We start from the raw sequence: 19,260 nt of genomic DNA, 5'->3' as shown, positions 1-19,260 counted from the left end.
AAAGTTAGAAGTGCAGGGCAATAGAACCAAAATTAGACCCTTCAACCCACAGAGCTGCTGAGCTATTTTGTTAGCTTTGGGAGCTCAATTTTACCTTGTATTTACAGCACAGAAACAGACCTTTCATTCCATTTGGCCCAGGCTGTGAACAAGCATTCACCCACCCATCTACCTCTAACTCCCATCAACGTAGCCTCCTTTTCCTTCCTCCCTCACGTGCTTATCTAACTCTCCCTCAAATACTCCTTGAGGTAGTCAGTCATACATTCTAACCACTCTCTGGGTAAAGAAGTTTCCCCTTCGTTCTCTTTCAAACTGTTTTATATTCACGGCCAGTAATTTTTGGAATCCATTGCAAGCATAAAGATCTTTTACACGTCCCCACAATCAAAGTCTTCAGTTATCTTAGAGACCTTTGTCTAGCTCCCTATCCATCTTCACTTCACTTGAAACATCAGTCCTTCCTGATATCTGTGTCCTCTCAGATCTCGTATCATCCCAGTAAGCTTTCTTTGCACATTCTCCAGTATCTTTATACTTACTTTAATAAAGTGGAAACCAGAACAGTTCACAGCTCTCCAAGTATGACCGAACCAAGTTTAATGTAACTTCTCTGATTTCCAGTTTTTTTAAAGTTTATTTATTAGTGACAAGTAAGGCTTACATTAACACTGCAATGAGGTTACTGTGAAATTCCCTTAGTCGCCACAGCCTGGCACAGTCTGGGTCAATCCACCTAACCAGCACGTCTTCTGGGCTGTGGGAGGAAACCAGAGCATCCGGAGGAAACTCACGCAGACACGGGCACAGCGTGCAAACTCCACACAGACAGTGACCCAAGCCAGGAATCAAACCCAGGTCCCTGGCACTGTGAGGCAGCAGTGCTAACCACTGCACTACCGTGCCACTACACCATGCTACTGTGCCACCCCCTTCTGGAAAAGAACCACAACGTTTATTTTTAATGGTCTCCTTAACCTACTTCTAGCGTGTACTCTTGGGTCTTCTGAGCAAAGTTTTCCGCAATGTGGTTATTTTTTAACTGCACTTTCAAGTGGATTTGGAAGCCCCTTAGTTCAAGACAATTAAGGATGGGTAACAAATGCCGGTGACATTCCTGAGAAAGAATTAAACAGGAACAAGATGGCACAGAAATCCATAAGGCAAAGCGAGATGAACATATGAGGAAGGTAACACAAGGTCATGTTGGTAGGTTGTCAGGTGAAGGAGGGTGAGATGGGGCTCATGTGAAGTATAAATGCGGTCACAGGCACGTCAGGCTGAATGGCCTGTTTCCGTGCCTTTGATCCTGTGTAATGTGCACAGCTGTTATTGTATTTAGTGTCAGGCTTTCCACTGGATTAATTCAGTCTCCATCCATTGTACGGCCTGACCCTACACTTAGCGTTAATATTTGTGTGTCAGCGACAGGTCTTGTCTGCCCAAGTGTAAAGTTGTGTCTGTGTTTGGGCAGGCATGTTTCCAGGTGGAATCCCATCCATGTAATTTTACACTCTCCCCCATCCCAGAACCCACCCTGGAGGAGAGGGTGAAACTCTGCCTCAGAAGACAGAGGCTTATGAGCAAACTATTTATATTTATCATCCTGTTTCCCTATCCTGCAGCAGAGTTGGAGACCTACACTTCTGTTACTGAGTTCCTTTTGTGTTATCTTCTTGACGCCTGTTTCAATATCACTCATCTCCTGTTCTGAGCTAAACCCATGTAATATGCTTAAGTTTAAAGCTTAGATATTACTGTGACAGACTGACGTCAACACTGCAATGAAGTTATTGTGAGAATCCCCTAGTCGCCACACTCCGCTGCCTGTTCGGGTACACAGAGGGAGAATTTAGCATGGCCAATGCACCTAAACAGCATGTCTTTTGGACTATGGGAGGAAACTGGAGCACCCAGAGGAAACCCACACAGACCGGGGAAAACGTGCAAACTGCGCACAGGCAGTAACCCAAGTCGGGAACTGAACCCAGGGTCCCCTGGTGCCGTGAGGCAGCAGTGCTAACCACTGTGGCACCATGTCGCCCGAGTTGTGAAAGATTGGACAAACTGAACATTTCTCTGAGCTGCTTAAAGTCCGAAAACAGGCACAACTGCGAGGTCTCGCTGAAACAACTCAAGACAACAGAAGTAAAACCCTTGAATAATGACACACGTTCCTCAGAAAACATTATTTAAAGGTCACCTTCCAACAGGATGTGGGGAATGAGGTATTCCAAAGATGCCGCTTTAACCAGATTCGAAACAAAACAGATGTGCGTTATTAACAGCATGCAAGCTCCCATTTTCTGAATGGTTTCGTTTGCTTTAACTTCAAGGTTACCCTTTAATTTTACTTCTGTTTGGTTCTCACACAGCAAGGTATTACAGCCACAGTTGGATAGAGTTTAAGAGAATAAATTGAACATGTTAACGTGCTGACAGAATTATTTTTAAAGGCTGTCCTTGTCAACATTCAACTAAATGCATATTAATGCATCTCTCTTTACAAAACATAGATGTTGGATTCTCTACAGCCATCTAGTGTAATGGTGGCACAATGGTTAGACTGCTGCCTCACATCGCTAGGGACCTGGGTTTGATTCCCAGTTTGGATCATCATCTGTGTGAAGTCTGCACATTCTCCCTGTGTTTGTGTGGGTTTCCTCCCATATTCTGAAAGACGTGTTGGTTGGATGCATTCACTTGAACAGGTGCCAGAGTATGGTGACTAGGGGAATTTCAGAGTAACTTCATTGCAGTGTTAATGTAAGCCTTACTTGTGACTAATAAATAATACTTATCCTATTTCTTTTGAAATCCATTATGCCTTTGGTATTTTCAATTTTTTTTTCCTCTCCTAATACCAATTTTGATTAGGCCCAAAGCAAATAACTTCCAGCTTTGTTTGCCCAGGAAGTGGTCAGATCATGGAACTTGCTGCCACTTGAGGTGACACATTGGCACAGTGGTTTGCACTGCTGCCTCTCAGCACTAGGGACCTGGGTTCAATTCCGGCTTCAGGTGACTGTGCGGAGTTTACACATTATCCCCATGTCTGTGTGGGTTTCCTCCAGGTGCTCCAGTTTCTTCTCACAGTCCAAAGATGTATGGGTTAGATTGATTAACAGGGTAAGTATGTGGGGTTATGGGAATAGAGCCTGGGTGGGACTGTGGTCGGTGCAGACCCGATGGGCCAAATGGCCTCCTTCTGCACTGTAGGGATTCTATGATTCTAGTACAAATAGGCACTGGGGAGACGTCAGGGTAGCGGTAACGTCACCAGACTAGTAATTGTATGGCTTAGGTTAATACTTTGGGGACGTGGGGTTCAAATCCCACCAGGACAGCTGCTGGAGTTGAAGTTTAATAAATAAAACCGAATAAAGATAAAACTCTCCTCAGTAATGGTGACGATGACAAATATAACCAATTGTTGCCAAAGCCTTACCTGAAGGAAATGTGCCATCCTTACTTGGTGTGGACTGGCCTACACGTGACTCCAAGCCCACTGCAATGTAGTTGTCTTCTCGCGGATTTGGAAGCCCCTTAATTCAAGACAATTAAGGATGGGTAATAAATGCCGGTGACACCCACATCCCGTGAAAGAATTAAGCCAAAACAAGATAGCGCAGAATGCCCATAAGGAGAAGCGAGATAAACGTAGGGGGAAGGTAATACAAGATCATGTTGATAGGGTATTAGGTGAAGGAGGGTGAAATGTGACTCATATGGAGTGTAAATGCTATCACAGGCATGTGGGGCTGAATGGCCTGTTTCCGTGCCTTCAATCCTGTGTAATGTGCACAGCTGCTATTGTGTTTAGTGTCCGGCGTTCCACTGGGTTAATTCAGGCTCCATTCACTGTAGGGCCCAACAGTCAAATCTCTGAAAAAGTCATTAAACTCAGAGCCAAGAAATTATATTTGACGCAGGTTTTATAAAATTTTCAGTTTAAAAATAACACAATGAATCATTGCACTGCAGCCCACCTAACCATTCAGCCGTAATAAAACCAAACAAGAGCCATTGCACAAATAATGGGACTTGCAAAATATTCTCAAGGAGGTTTGGCAATGAACTGACTTTAATTCCCAACTGAAGATTTGAAGACAAAAATATTCTATTTGGGCCAGTTTTTTTTTAATAGCATTGTGATAGGTTTAACAGCAATTGCATTTATCTGTTATCTTGCCTAATTTGTGGAAATTTCTCAGAATTCTTTAATGATAAACATTATTAACAGAGAATGATGGAAAATCTCAGGAGGTCTGGCAGCATCTGTGGAGTTGAAAACAGAGATAACGGAGTGGATTTTCCAGTCCCGCCTGCCGGGGCCATTCATCGCGGGCAGAACGGACAATTTGATGGACTGTTTAAAGGTTTGGGGAATTGGGATCGGAATTTCCAGTCTTGGGGTGGGCGTGACTGGAAAATCTCCCTCCCCACCTCAACGTGTTGAGTGGGCGTGACTCTTCCTCAGAGCTACAAAGAGGGTGAAATTTGAGAGCAGCATAGAAGCACAGTGATTAGTACATCTACCTCACAGCACCTGGGACCAGGGTTCAATTCCAGCCTTGGGTGATTGCCTGTATGGAGATTGCATGTTCTCCCCGTATCTGCGTGGGTTTCCTCCGGGTGCTCTGGTTTCTTCCCACAGTCCAAAGATGTGCGGGATGGGTTGATTGGCCATGCTAAATTGACCCTTAGTGTCAGAAGGATTAGCAGGGTGAATACAGGGGTTACGGGGAATTGGGCCTGGGTGGGATTGTTGTCAGTGCAGGCTCAATGGGCTGAATGACATCTTTCTGGACTGTAGGAATTGTATGATTCAATGTGATGGATTATACACTGTATACAATGGGGTGGAGTGGATGGAGCAGAGCGGAAGGAGAGTGATAGGTGGGAGCATGGAGAGATAGAAGAATTCTTCAAGCAGTCGACCACTTTTCACAGTGACCCTGTTGACAACTACTAGAGGCCATTCTAATGTCTTACAAGCAGCCATGGAATGAATGGCCAGTTCATTTGATTTTGACAGTATTGGTTGAGAGAGGAGTGTTAACCAGGACATGGGGAGAATGGCTCATTTACCTGTGCTCAGTGACTTCATCTATGTATCTGAGCTAGGGAGTTAACAGAAACTTAGCTGGGTGCTTCTTATACAAGAAAACTGTCAAACTATGAAAGGTACATTGGCTGTGATAGATTGGTAAATAACAATAAAAGATATGATGGTAGGCAGTCAGAATTTAAGGAATTTAAGGGAAGCACAATGTGCTACAGACCCAGGCAGAGCTTACCACTTGGTCGATGTTTCCTATTCTCTTTCTCTCTGACTCTCTGGAGAAACATCCAGGGTGGCACGATGGTTTGCACTGCTGCCTCACAGCGTCAGGCACCTGGGTTCAATCCCAGCCTTGGGTGACTGTCTGTGTGGAAGTTGCACATTATCCCCGTGTCTGCGTGGGTTTCCTCCAGGTGCTCCGGTTTCTTCCCACAGTTCAAAGATGTGTGGGTTAAGTTGATCGGACATGATAAATTGAACAGAGTATCAGGGGGATTAGCAGTGCTGGTTACAGGAATGGGGCCTGAATGGGACTGTGGTCGGTGCAGACTCAATGGGCTGAATGGCCTCCTTCGGCACTGTAGATTTTATGATTCTATCTCAACTTAAAGCTGACTCATCCAATACAAACATAGGGGTTGCTTCTTGGAAAACAACAACTTTTCCTCCTTTATCATCTTGATAATTGCAGGATAGAATGAGAATAGATTTGTTGACTAATTAGTGTGTAACACAGCCAAAAATGATGTAAGAAAACAAAAAACACACTCACATTATAAAGAGCTTTGGGAATGATGGGTGGGGTTTTCCAGCTCTGACTCCAGTAGACATTTTCATGGATGGGACAGGAAAATCCAGAGAGCCATTAATGTTTATTTATTAGTGTCACAAGTAGGCTTACATCAACACTGCAATGAAGTTACTGTGAAAATCCCCTACTTGCCACACCGTTCAGGTACATTGAGGGAGAATTTATCATGGCCAATGCACCTAAGCAGCATGTCTTTGGAGTGTGGGAGGAAACCAGAGCACCCAGAGGAAACCCACACAGACACGGGGAGAACATGCAAACTCCACCCAGGCAGTGACCCAAGCTGGGAATCGAACCCTGGTCCCTGGCACTGTGAGGCAGCAGTGCTAACCACTGTGCCACCATGCTGCCCTTTAAATGCCCCACCCACGATGATGCTGACGAGACAGGAAAATCATAACCCGCGAATGCAAAGTCAGCTATCCCTCCCAAACACGTTGCGTGGGATTTTCCGGCTGCAAGACTGGAAAATCCTGCCCGAGGTCAACCAATTTTTGCATTGTCCTGTCCTGCCTGCTATGATTCCCATTACGTGTAGAACAGGAAAATTCCATCCACTGTGTCCCTGGGGGAGGTGATGGCAAAGTGGTATTATCACTGAGATAATGATTTAATGACCTGGGGTTAACGCTCTGGAGACCCAGGTTCAAATCCCACCAAATAGATAGTGAAATGTTAATTCAATAAAAATCTGGAATTAAAAGTCTAATGATGACCATGAAATAATTGTTGATTGCTGTAAAAACCCATCTTAGATCACCAATGTTCTTTAGGAAGGAAATCTGCCATTATGTGACCACAAATCCACAGCAGTGTTGGCTGATTCTTAAATGCCCTGTGAAATGGCCCTGGCAAGCCATTCAGTTCAAGGGCAATTAGGGATGAGCAATAAATGCTGGTACAGCCAATGATACCTACATCCCATGAACAAATAAAAAACATATCATCAGTATGGATATCTGTCTCACAAAATAGCATTTTCTGAATGAAAGGACCAATGCTAATTGCTTTCGTCATCTCCTTAGGGAGCCTGTTCCATACGTTGACTCACTGAAATGCAAGCCAGAATTCTTCAACCTCGTCCACGGCTGGGATTATTCAGTCCTGCCGCAGTGAACGGAGTTGAGCTGAGCGCCAAATTCTCCATTCTCACTGACAGCGGTGGCAGGGTTCAGACAATGAGTTTGGAAAATCCCTTCCATTGTTTTCACAGATAAATTTTGAATTCCATCACCTCCTTCAAATGCAGTAATCCCTAGTTCCAAAAGTCATGATCTACATTTTCCAATCCTTTTACATCCCTCAAAGCAGCCATTGTGTCGCCTCTAAGCCTCCCCTCTGCTAATGAGAGCATCCTACTTTACATCAGCACTCCTCATCATCCAATCCATCCCCTCAGTTATTCTGGTTTCTGTCTTGGTTCGACTCTGAAGTGTCAGTCCAGATCGTAAACTGAAGTCTTGGCGTGGCTATCCAATTGATAACCCTCTGATCCAGGATCGTGTGAGCTGCCTACTGAGAAAAAGACATTTCACTCAATCTGAATCAGTCGGTTTACATTATTATCACCAATTTTGGTTTTGTAAGGGTAATTTGATTCAAGGTCAATAGCTCTGGAAAACACATTGGCCCAAGATGTTTTACAATTGCTACATGTCCAACTGTGTACACAGATATTTCAATTGTTCTAATCCTGACTGTGGATTCACTAAGTTCACTAAGAAACTACAAAAGGTCATGAATGAAGTCCAATCAATCATGCAAACCAGCCTCCCATCCATTGACACTGCCTACACTTCCCACTGCCTCGGTAAAGCAGCCAGCATAATTAAGGACGCCACGCATCCCAGACATCCTCTCTTCCACTTTCTTCCTTTGGGAGAAAGATACAAAGTCTGAGGTCATGTACCAACTATCTCAAGAACAGCTTCTTCCCTACTGCCATTAGACTTTTGAATGGACCTACCTTGCATTAAGTTGATCTTTTTCTACATCCTAGATTCTGCACTCTCTCGTTTCCTTCTCTATGAACGGTATGCTTTGTCTGTATAGTGCTCAAGAAACAAGATTTTTCACTGTATGCTAATACATAGAATCATAGAAACCCTACAGTGCAGAAAGAGGCCACTGGGCCCATCAAGTCTGCACTGACCACAATCCCACCCAGGCCCTACCCCCATATCCCTACCTATTTACCTGCTAATCCCTCTAACCTACACATCTCAGGACACGAAGGGGCAATTTTAGCATAGCCAGTCGACCTAACCTTTGGATTGTGGGAGGAAACTAGAGCACCCGGAGAAAACCCACACAGACACGAGGAGAATGTGCAAACTCCACACAGACAGTGACCCGAGCCTGGAGTCGAACCCAGGTCCCTGGAACTGTGAAGCAGCAGTGCTAACCATTGTGCTAACGTGCTGCCCAATGTGACAATAATAATGTGACAATGTGACAATAACAAATCAAATGAAAATAAGGGTGTCTTATGTGAAGCCACAGAATTCCTTTGATTTTAGCTTTTTGTTTCCTGATTTATTTGGTTTTAATTCTCTCTTTCCATTTCGCAAGATCCGTGTCAATAGCTTGAACATTTCTCTCCAAAGTTCATGACTTTTCTTTCCATCTCTTCCCTCTATCTCATCTCATTTCTCTCATTCACAGCTTACAGTTTCGACTCTCATATCCCTCTCCTCTTCCCAACTAGTGGGTCAGTCTCCAGGCTATTCTGCTGGATATTGATCTACCCAATGCAGTGCCCATTATAACTCACCCCCCTGAACTTGGCCTTGCTTTCTCCTCTTTGGCTTAGACCTCACATCCCCCCAACAATCACACAGCCCGTCTGCCTCCAGCCCACTGCAGTGTCAGCTCGTGAATCAGACGCCAGGAAGTGTGTAACGACATGGGAGGTTTAATCTCACCAGCTTCACCCAGAAACCCAGCCAGAATTGGTTTCAACAAATGTTGGCAGGTATGATCCTGGAATGTAATGCTTGGATTGGAAGCTGGCTTGGATCAGGTGCTGGCTTCAACACTAAACGCCATCGCAGATGTTTTCAGTTGACCTTAGTAAAGGTTATTTCATGATGTGTATGCAAGATGACAACTTCTGACTAACATCATAGAGTTTATGGGTATTTGGACAAAGAATGGGAACTAGCTTGTACTTTTAAAGTAACTTGATTAAATTAGGTGTTTGTATGTTCCATTCTTGCTGTTCTTTTAATTTGTTCACCTCCATTTCTGTTGTCCATTAGTTAATTTTGCTTTTTTTCTATTTTTCTTTCACTTGTTTCACAATAAGCCCGAACTTCCCAGCCTCCGGATCGTTGGAGACCAGACATGCGACCCAAGACGCATATCAGGATTCCAAGGAAGTCCTGGCATCCTGACTTCTTTAGGAATTTCCTGGGAAGTTTTAACTTCTGGTGAGCAGTTCTCCTGTTCCCTGGGATCCTCCACAAATGCCTCCGACCTCTTTAGTTAGAGTCAATAACTTGGGAGAGTTCCGATGTACTTAACTGGATAGTCACCGAGGAAATGTAAGATGACTAAAAATAGTCTAACTCCTTTTGTAACCACAGAACTGACTACCCAATCATCCCCCAACAGCAAAACTATCCACTCTAATGCTCCGTCTGTCCTCGTGACCCCTTGATCAATGCCCCAATCTCCTGAGTACCCCAGATATGACCTAAGTACTCCCACAAGTAGCCTCAAGAAAAAATTTGTTCCTCGAATCAACCACCTTCCCTCCCCAAGTGTATCATCTGTAAGGTACCCTTCCCCACTGGACCTCTATCCGCTGCATCTGAAGCCTTCACTCGTGCTCTTTGAACTCCTTGTTTGCGAGCTTTTCATGAAGCTTTGTTAGGGTCCAGCTTCCCTCTCTTCAGTCTTCCTTGGTCTTCCATTGTTCATCTTCTTCATCCATCTCCTTGTTTCACTGCCTGCACAACTCCCCCACCCCCTCCTTTCACAGTCCCCTTTCCACATTGCCACCCTCCTTGCCTTCGTCCCCCATCCACCTCACACTCCACACCCAGTTGAACTTTGGACCTCTGTTGCAGCGACGGCCTGAGATAGACACTGGTGAGACTTGGTTTGGTTTGATTTGATTTATTATTGTCACATGTATTCATATACAGTGAAAAGTATTGTTTCTTGCCGGCTATACAGATACAGCATACCATTCACAGAGAAGGAAATGAGAAAGTGCAGAATGTAGTGTTACAGTCAGAGCTAGCGTGTAGAGAAAGAGTAACTTAATGTGAGGTAAGTCCATTCAAAAGTCTGATGGCAGCAGGCAAGAAGCTACTCTTCAGTCAGTTGGCATGTGGCCTCAGACTTTTGTATCGATTGTCCGACGGAAAAAGATGAAAGAAAGAATGTCCAGGGCATGTAGAATCTTTGATTATACTGGCTGTTTTTCCAAGGCAGCAGGAAGTGTAGACAGAGTCAATGGGTGGGAGGCTGGTTTGAGTGATGGACTGGGCTTCATTCACGACCCTTTGTAGTTTCCTGTGGTCTTGGACAGAGGAGGGGCCATACCAAGCTATGATACAACCAGAAAAAAATGGTTTCAATGGTGCATCCGTAAAATATGGTGATAGTCATAGCAGACATGCTAATGTTCCTTAGTCTTCTGAGAAAGTAGAGGCGTTGATGGGCTTTCTTAACTATAGCGCGGCATTGAAGGACCAAACAGGTTGTTGGTGATCTGGACTGCAAAAACTTGAAGTTCTCAACTATTACTACTTCATTCCCATTGATGGAGACAGGAGCATACCCTCCACTACGCTTGAAGTCGATTATCATAAAAACCCATCTGGTTCAGTAATGTCCTTTAGGGAAGGAAATCTGCCGTCCTTACCTGGTCTGGCCTACATGTGACTCCAGAGACTCAGCAATGTGGTTGACTCTCAACTGCCCTCTGAAATGGCCGAGCAAGCCACTCAGTTCTAGGGCAACTAGGGATGGGTAATAAATGCTGGCCCATGCCCATGTCCCACAAATGAATAAAAAAGAAACCTTCACTTTGTTGACACTGAGGGAGAGATTATTGTCATTGCACCATTTCACTGGATTCTCTCTCTCTTTCCTGTACTCTGCCTCATCATTGTTTGAGATCCAACCCACTACGGTGGCATCATCAAAAACTTGAAAATTGAGTTGGAGGGGAATTTGGCCGCATGGTCACAGGTGTAAAAGGAGTATAGGGAGGGGTTGTCGACACAGGCAGAGGCTGAGGGACACTAGGGGAAGGAGATTCCTGTACTCCGCAAACCTAGGCACTGTACTGAACCAAGTTGGTGACACAGGAGGATCCAAGGGTCCGGCAGCACTGTGCTGTCTATGAAGGCCAGCTCAGTATGGAGAGAGAGACCAGGGATGGGTTTGCCCTGGCAGAGTGGTGTGCAGTGCATTAGGAGCAGTGCAGAATTCTGCCAGATCGGCTTTCTTGCATTCACCTCGAAATGTCTGGCAAACTGAGGACCACCTTGTACACGCCACTCTTTGGCAACTGGCTATGACGCTGATGTGAATTCCTGCTGGCATGATGCATGATTGAAAGGCCTGATGGGATGCTGGTGGGTGACTATTTTAATGAGCATTCATGAGATGCAAATGGCATTCACGCCACCTGCCAGCAGGCAGAGTGACCCATCATTAACCCATCATTGGCAGAATTGTAACGGGATTTCATATCAGCACGTTTACGTTTTGGCCTTTGCCAGATTCTTCATGCCCACACACACCATCGTCCCACCCCCACCACACCCCCCCCCCCCACCACCAACCCCTCTCCCCCCCCGACCCCCCGCAGACAAATGAGGAAGATTCCATCCAGTGACATGGCTAGAGCATAGCAAATTGGCCTTGTAATCAGTGCAAACTGGTTCTCCGATTAAGAGGACGAGCTTAAAGGGGGAAGTACTTCATTGCAAATTGAAGCATTGCAATGTTTGTGCCTCGCACTTAAGTTGTGTTCTGCCAGTACCTCATACTAAAACAGCAATGGTCTATTCACAGAAGGAAAGACACCCAAACCTAAAATCAGAAAATCTATACAAGCACACAATGTGCTGTGGAAGTTCTTCAAAAAATATATCTTAAAGGCGGCATGGTGGCACAGTGGTCAGCGCTGCTGCCTCACAGCGCCAGGCACCTGGGTTCAATTCCAGCCTGTCAAGTGTCTGTCTGTGTGGAGTTTGCACGTTCTCCCCATATCTGTGTGGGTTTCCTCCAGGTGCCCCAGTTTCCTCCCACAGTCCAAAGATATGCAGGTTGGTTGGTCGTGCAGAATTGGCCCTTCGTGTCAGGAGGATCAGCAGGGTAAATATGTGGGGTTACGGGGAAAAGGCCTGGATGGGATTGTTGTGGGGGCAGACTCATATGGCCAAATAGCCTCTTTCTGCACTGTAAGGATTCTATGAGAATATGAATGATTCTATAATATTATTTCTGTGAATAGTTCTGGACTACACTGATAGATTCTCAACTTGTTGCCCAGGGATAAAACTAGTATTTATGGACAATAAACATCCATTAGAGACAAAGTAGCTGATATATAATCATTGATTTATGACCGGATAACAAATCTATGCCATGTGATACTTATTTGCAACAATAGCATATGTCCTTATCGAGCCTTCCTGTATTGCGTAAAGTTCCTAGTGATTAAACACATATGAGGGTGTTGTTGTTTAGCAGTAGACTCAGCTACTGCAAAGAAGTTTACAAAAACATTGCCACTCATTAGTAACTATAATTACCTCATTAAGGCCCTCATCTAAAGATTCGAAAGCTTTGTTCTTAACATAATGGGCACCTGGAGCATTCATCTGATGCTGCTCTGAATAGAGTTCGGATGGTTCATACATATTAACGGATACTCAGGATTGATTTAATAAAGCACTCATCAGAAATCCACCAGTTACACGAATTATCAGTCAGCAATAAGCAATTCATAAAATACCATTAAAAAAAACTAATGAGCCTGTTCCAAATGTTTCCCAAAATCCTTTTAGCAGCTCAGAAATTTAGCAATGGTAATAAGGTCTTGTTAATTTAAACACCTTCCATGCATTCCAGTTTAATGAGAGAAACAAGGACAGTAATTCAACAATTTCTTTATTTAACACTACTGGTACCAACTCATGAACTCTTTACAGAACTTTAACTCGAACTTTAACTCTTTAATGAACTTTAACTCAAACTGAACATCAACTTTCAACTGAACTTTAACTCTTAAACTGCACTTTAACTGAACATCAACTTTAACTATTTAACTGAAAATAGATACCACCAAGTTTAGGAAAAACATTGGCCAAGAATTATCCTCAATGTAGGATCTATCTTCGCCTTCTCTGAAGCATCCTTCAGGGCACAGATCTTCCTGCAATGGTTAGTCTCTTCAAGCTGGCAAACAGAGACTGCACATGTCTTTTTTTTCACAATTCTCCACTTGCTTCCGAAAGATTTTCTGTCATCCAGCCAACTATGTAACCAGAAATTGATCACATGGCTCAGACATCTAATGAAATTACTTGTGAACAAGGCCATTACACTTAATTCAAACTGCACACTCCATACACATAACAGCCATATAAATCAAAGCAACACTGTCTGGGTTGATATAAACAACTTCCCTTATCTGGGCCAACACAGGAACCTTCAGATCACACCTCCCAGACCAGAGCCTTATCCAGAGCAACAAACAACCTGCAGGGTTTTAATCTATAAATTGACCAAAAAAAACCTCAGCATGCTTAACTCTCAGCCAGAAAACCCATTTTAAAGCCACTATTGCCATTATTGTTGTTAAATTATTGCTGTAGATGATCTCCCTCTGTCTACAGTTTGCAAACTAATTAAAAACACAACAGGAAAGTGATTAAACTTACCTATGCAAGTATATTCTGGGTAGAATTTTCCCATCTCTCCCACCATGGGAATCAGACAATGAGCTTCCAAGGGGGACATCCAACCTGACTTTCTGCCCATCTATTGCTGCTATATTCACAGCCAGGTGTCCCTGGAGAGGGAGCATGCAGTGTCCTCAGGCACCATCAAGATCTTCCATGTTCATTGGATGCCACAAGCACTGTAATGTCTTATTGACCCCTTTTAATCACCTTTTGGTTTACTGTTTCAAATGTCATTTCTACTTTATTTTTTGTTTCGGGTAGTCTCCCTTTAAGGGACTGCCCTCCTTGCTTTGTCCCTCAATTTGTTTAAGTTAGTTTAATTGATTTGCCAAACAGTTTGTCTGGCCATCTCCCACTCCTGTTTCTTATGTTAGCAAGCCAATGGATTGAACTTGTGAGAATTCTCAGATTCTGAAGGAGACTTATCAATGCAACAGGATGGAATTGTGCCGAGTATTTCCAGATTTAGTTTTGATGAGATAGAAGTGTTGGTTGGGGTGGGAATTCAAAGAAATATGCCAGGCCTTGTTATTTATAAACCCCACCGCCCCAACTCAGTCAACAATGGAAAGATCTTGGCAAAAGCAGAAAGTCACGGTTTAACATTAAAAATTAATTTATTTTTGTACTAAAACATCAAAGCGATGCAAAGGATAATTATGAAAACATCTTCTGAGGTAATCGTAGAATCCCTACAGGACAGAAGGAGGCCATTCAACCCATCGCGCCTGCACCAACAGCAATCCCAGCCAGGCCCTATCCCCATAACTCCATATCTTTACCCTTGGGCATTAAGGTGCAATTTAGCATGGTCAATCAACCTAACTTACACATCTTTGTACTACAGAAGGAAACCGGAGCACCTGGAGGAAACCCATGCAGACATGGGGAGAACATGCAAGCTCCACATAGATAGTGACCTGAGGCCAGGAATCGAACCCGGGTCCCTGGCGCTGTGACGCAGCAGTGCCAACCAGTGTGCCACGGTGCTGCCCATTACCACTGAACCTGCTTCCACTGTCCTTGCAGTGATTAGCCAAAATGACAGATCAATATCCTTATGCACTCTTGCCCTCAAACTGCGTCTGAAACATTGCTTTAACTCATTATTTCAAATAAACGCCCAGATAGACCACACATGTTTTGCATTTGTTAAGCGTTTTAAATGTAGAGTATTTTTCTTTGCAAGTCGCCCCCTTATTGAGATGACTATTGAAAGCTACGTTTACAATATGAAACTGTTCTCCAGCACTCTTTCCAGCAGACACTCATGTCAGCACAGTGGACATTAAAGAACCATTGAGCCTCGCTATTAGCTTTGCCTCTTGAAGCGATCATTTCCAGATGTTTTATACGACCTCTGTGGTGCTGTCATTGGCACTGATGCTGTAATGAGCCAACCACATAATAAATCGAGTGTCACTTTACATGTTGCACTCTGAGAATTCCTGGCCATTACAACGGGACCGTGGTGCAGTCAGAAGCACGCCGGTGGCATCGGATGGTTGTTTTCAATTCTTCGCTGCAAAAAGTGGTTTTAGCATCCAAGAATCCAATTCATGAGACATTGCTTAAAAATTTCTGCTCAATAAGAAGTATGTTGATCTTCATAAACTATAGCACAGGCTGTCAAAAGACTAAAACCAGAGTTTGCACCTCCAAAAAAACACCAGTCACAAATCGGAAATGTAGTGTAATCAAAGACAGGTCACCGTAACTTGACGGTCAGAGTTGAAAGGGGATGAAATTAATAATTTCCAACGCAGCAGTAAAAAGATTTAAAATGGGCTTTTACTCATTCAATCGCAGTAAATCAGGAACCCCGCTGTTAATGGATTTGCAAACGCAAGAGCCAACAGAATGCTATCACCTGGGGGTTAGCGTCTGGGATGAAGGACTGACAAACACAGCAACTCACTTCAAAATCAATGACGTGGCAGTAAAGGGTCAGTGTGTGCCTGAGAGCGGCAAAGAACAGTGATAAAGAAAGACTTGCATTTATATAGCACCTTTTATCGTTCACCGCCTTAGGATGTTTCAAAGTGCGACACTCACTCAGCACTGACCCGCTGACAGTGCAGAACTCCCTCAGTACTGACCCTCTGACAGTGCGGCACTCCCTCAGCACTGACCCTCTGACAGTGTGGCACTCCCTCAGCACTGACCCTCTGACAGTGTGGCACTCCCTCAGCACTGACCCTCTGACAGTGCAGCGCTCCCTCAGTAATGACCCTCTGACAGTGCGGCACTCCCTCAGCACTGACCCTCTGACAGTGCTGCACTCCCTCAGTAATGACCCTCTGACAGTGCGGCACTCCCTCAGCACTGACCCTCTGACAGTGCGGCACTCCCTCAGCACTGACCCTCTGACAGTGTGGCACTCCCTCAGTACTGACCCTCTGACAGTGCGGCACTCCCTCAGTAATGACCCTCTAACAGTGTGGCACTCCCTCAGTACTGACCCTCTGACAGTGTGGCACTCCCTCAGTACTGACCCTCTGACAGTGCAGCATTCCCTCAGTACTGACCCTCTGACAGTGCGGCACTCCCTCAGCACTGACCCTCTGACAGTGTGGCACTCCCTCAGTACTGACCCTCTGACAGTGCAGCACTCCCTCAGTAATGACCCTCTGACAGTGCAGCACTCCCTCAGCACTGACCCTCTGACAGTGTGGCACACCCTCAGAACTGACCCTCTGGCAGTGCAGCACTCCCTCAGTAATGACCCTTTGACAGTGCAGCACTCCCTCAATACTGACCTTCTGACAGTGCAGCACTCCCTCAGCACTGACCCTCTGATAGTGCAGCACTCCCTCAGCACTGACCCTCTGATAGTTCAGTACTCCCTCAGTACTGACCCTCTGACAGTGCAGCACTCCCTCAGTAATGACCCTCTGACAGTGCAGCACTCCCTCAGCACTGACCCTCTGACAGTGTGGCACACCCTCAGAACTGACCCTCTGGCAGTGCGGCACTCCCTCAGCACTGACCCTCTGACAGTGTGGCACTCCCTCAGTACTGACCCTCTGACAGTGCGGCACTCCCTCAGTAATGACCCTCTGACAGTGTGGCACTCCCTCAGTACTGACCCTCTGACAGTGTGGCACTCCCTCAGTACTGACCCTCTGACAGTGCAGCATTCCCTCAGTACTGACCCTCTGACAGTGCGGCACTCCCTCAGCACTGACCCTCTGACAGTGTGGCACTCCCTCAGTACTGACCCTCTGACAGTGCAGCACTCCCTCAGTAATGACCCTCTGACAGTGCAGCACTCCCTCAGCACTGACCCTCTGACAGTGTGGCACACCCTCAGAACTGACCCTCTGATAGTTCAGTACTCCCTCAGTACTGACCCTCTGACAGTGTGACACTCCCTCAGTATTGACCCTCTGACAGTGCGTCACTCACTCAGTACTGACCCTCTGACAGTGCAGTGCGTACTAACCATCTGACAGTGCGGTGCTCTCTCTGTACTGACCCTCTGACAGTGCGGCACTCCTTCAGCACTGACCCTCTGACAGTGCGGTGCTCAGTACTAACCATCTGACAGTGCAGCACTCCCTCAGCACTGACCCTCTGACAGTGCACACTCCCTCAGCACTGACCCTCTGACAGTGCAGCACTCCCTCAGCACTGACCCTCTGACAGTGCACACTCCCTCAGCACTGACCCTCTGACAGTGCAGCACTCCCTCAGCACTGACCCTCTGACAGTGCACACTCCCTCAGCACTGACCCTCTGACAGTGCAGCACTCCCTCAGCACTCACCCTCTGACAGTGCAGCACTCCCTCAGTACTGACTCACTGACAGTGCAGCACTCCCTCAGCACTGACCCTCTGATAATGCAGCACTCCATCAGCACTGACCCTCTGACAGTGCAGCACTCCCTCAGTACTGACCCACTGACAGTGCAGCACTCCCTCAGCACTGACCCTCTGATAATGCAGCACTCCCTCAGCACTGACCCTCTGACAGTGAGGCACTCCCTCAGTACTGTCCTGAAGCTCTGCCTATATTTCCGTATTCAATGGGGCTTGAAGCCACAATCTTGTAATTCAAGTTCTCATTGAGGCATTGTTAAGGTTTAGAATATGTGTGAATGTGTGTGAAAGGGTGTATAGTGTTTGTGTGTGTGTGTGTGTGTGGAGTACATATTAATAGCCGTACCAAAAACATGAATGAATGTTGAAGTAGTTAAATTCGGGGCACTTTCAACCGGGGAGGGGATGATTTCAGGCTAGAAATACCTCGTAGGAGGGTTGGGGAGGTGGGGGGGGGCGTTCAGATTTTCCTGGAATATTAAATCCTAAATGAGCTTTGGCCACATTTGAATAATCTCACAATTCCTGGAAATTCCCACAAAGTTATTGGGGGTGATGAGAGTTAGTGTTAACAGCCTCAGTTAAGCGGTCCAAGTCAGGAATAGACCTTACTTAAAGCAAAGCTTTGAGTTGGATGTGGGATTTGCTGCGAGATCTGTAATCACCCTCCCATCTCTATCTCACACACTGTTACCGGGGGAGGGACTTACTGCTCTCTGTGAGACCCGGCGCTGGAGCAGAATTGTCCAAAACTACATCCTCAAGCAAACCCCGACCCAGTGCTTCCCCTTGACACATGAAAGGGTTTTGAGACGAACAGGTGGATCCCTGTAAATCCTGCTTTGAACAAGTCAGTGCCGGGCTTCCCCCCTCAGTCACAGGATCCTGAACAATTGTAAGTGTACTTAACCATGGCACACTGTTACTGCTCCTTTCTGTGGCGTTTTATTCGTGAACGATGTTCCAATTACTGTGACTGTTATTTAAATCCGCTCAGAGAAATATTTTACAGGCTTCATAATTTATCCTTCAGCAATTGTCAAAAAGCTGGCAGTTAACACTGAGTTCATGTGTTCTGATCTGGATAGATTCCATATCGATTAACTGGATCACGGGGAAGGTGACAGTTAGGCTCTGGTGGGCTTTGGTCACTTTGTCTTTGCAGTTTGCGTCTCCCTAATGTGTGACCTTCACAACCCACATTTGATTCAGTGTTCGCACTCTGTAATAACCCACCCTGAGAAACTGCACCAGCTTCTGCGAAGCTGCACAGAGGTCCCACTTGGATGTAACGGTCTGCATGGAAACTCTGAGAATATTGCGCCCAAAACCCCACTCTTATCGGGCCAGACGCTGTCTTCACTGTAAAAGTTGTTTTTCGTGTAACGGGGTTTCTATTCTTTCGCACCTGAATGAACTATCTGTGCAGGAGGAAGGGAAGGGGGTCAAAAAAAACAAAGCTGTTGGGGCTATTCGCTGTGTTGAGGAGGGGAAGGGGTCGATTCAGGCATTAATTGGAAGTTCCCACGCACTTTTAATGAAACTATTAATTAGTCTTCAATTTGACACTGGGGAGAACTGCTCTGTTTCTCCGCTGTGGAAAGTGTTGTGTGAGCTGGCACTGTGAA

The sequence above is a fragment of the Carcharhinus amblyrhynchos genome, chromosome 3 (assembly GCF_965287045.1).
Source record: "Carcharhinus amblyrhynchos chromosome 3, sCarAmb.v2.hapA, whole genome shotgun sequence".
Classification (NCBI taxonomy): domain Eukaryota; kingdom Metazoa; phylum Chordata; class Chondrichthyes; order Carcharhiniformes; family Carcharhinidae; genus Carcharhinus; species Carcharhinus amblyrhynchos.
Note: the sequence above shows the minus strand (reverse complement) of the source record.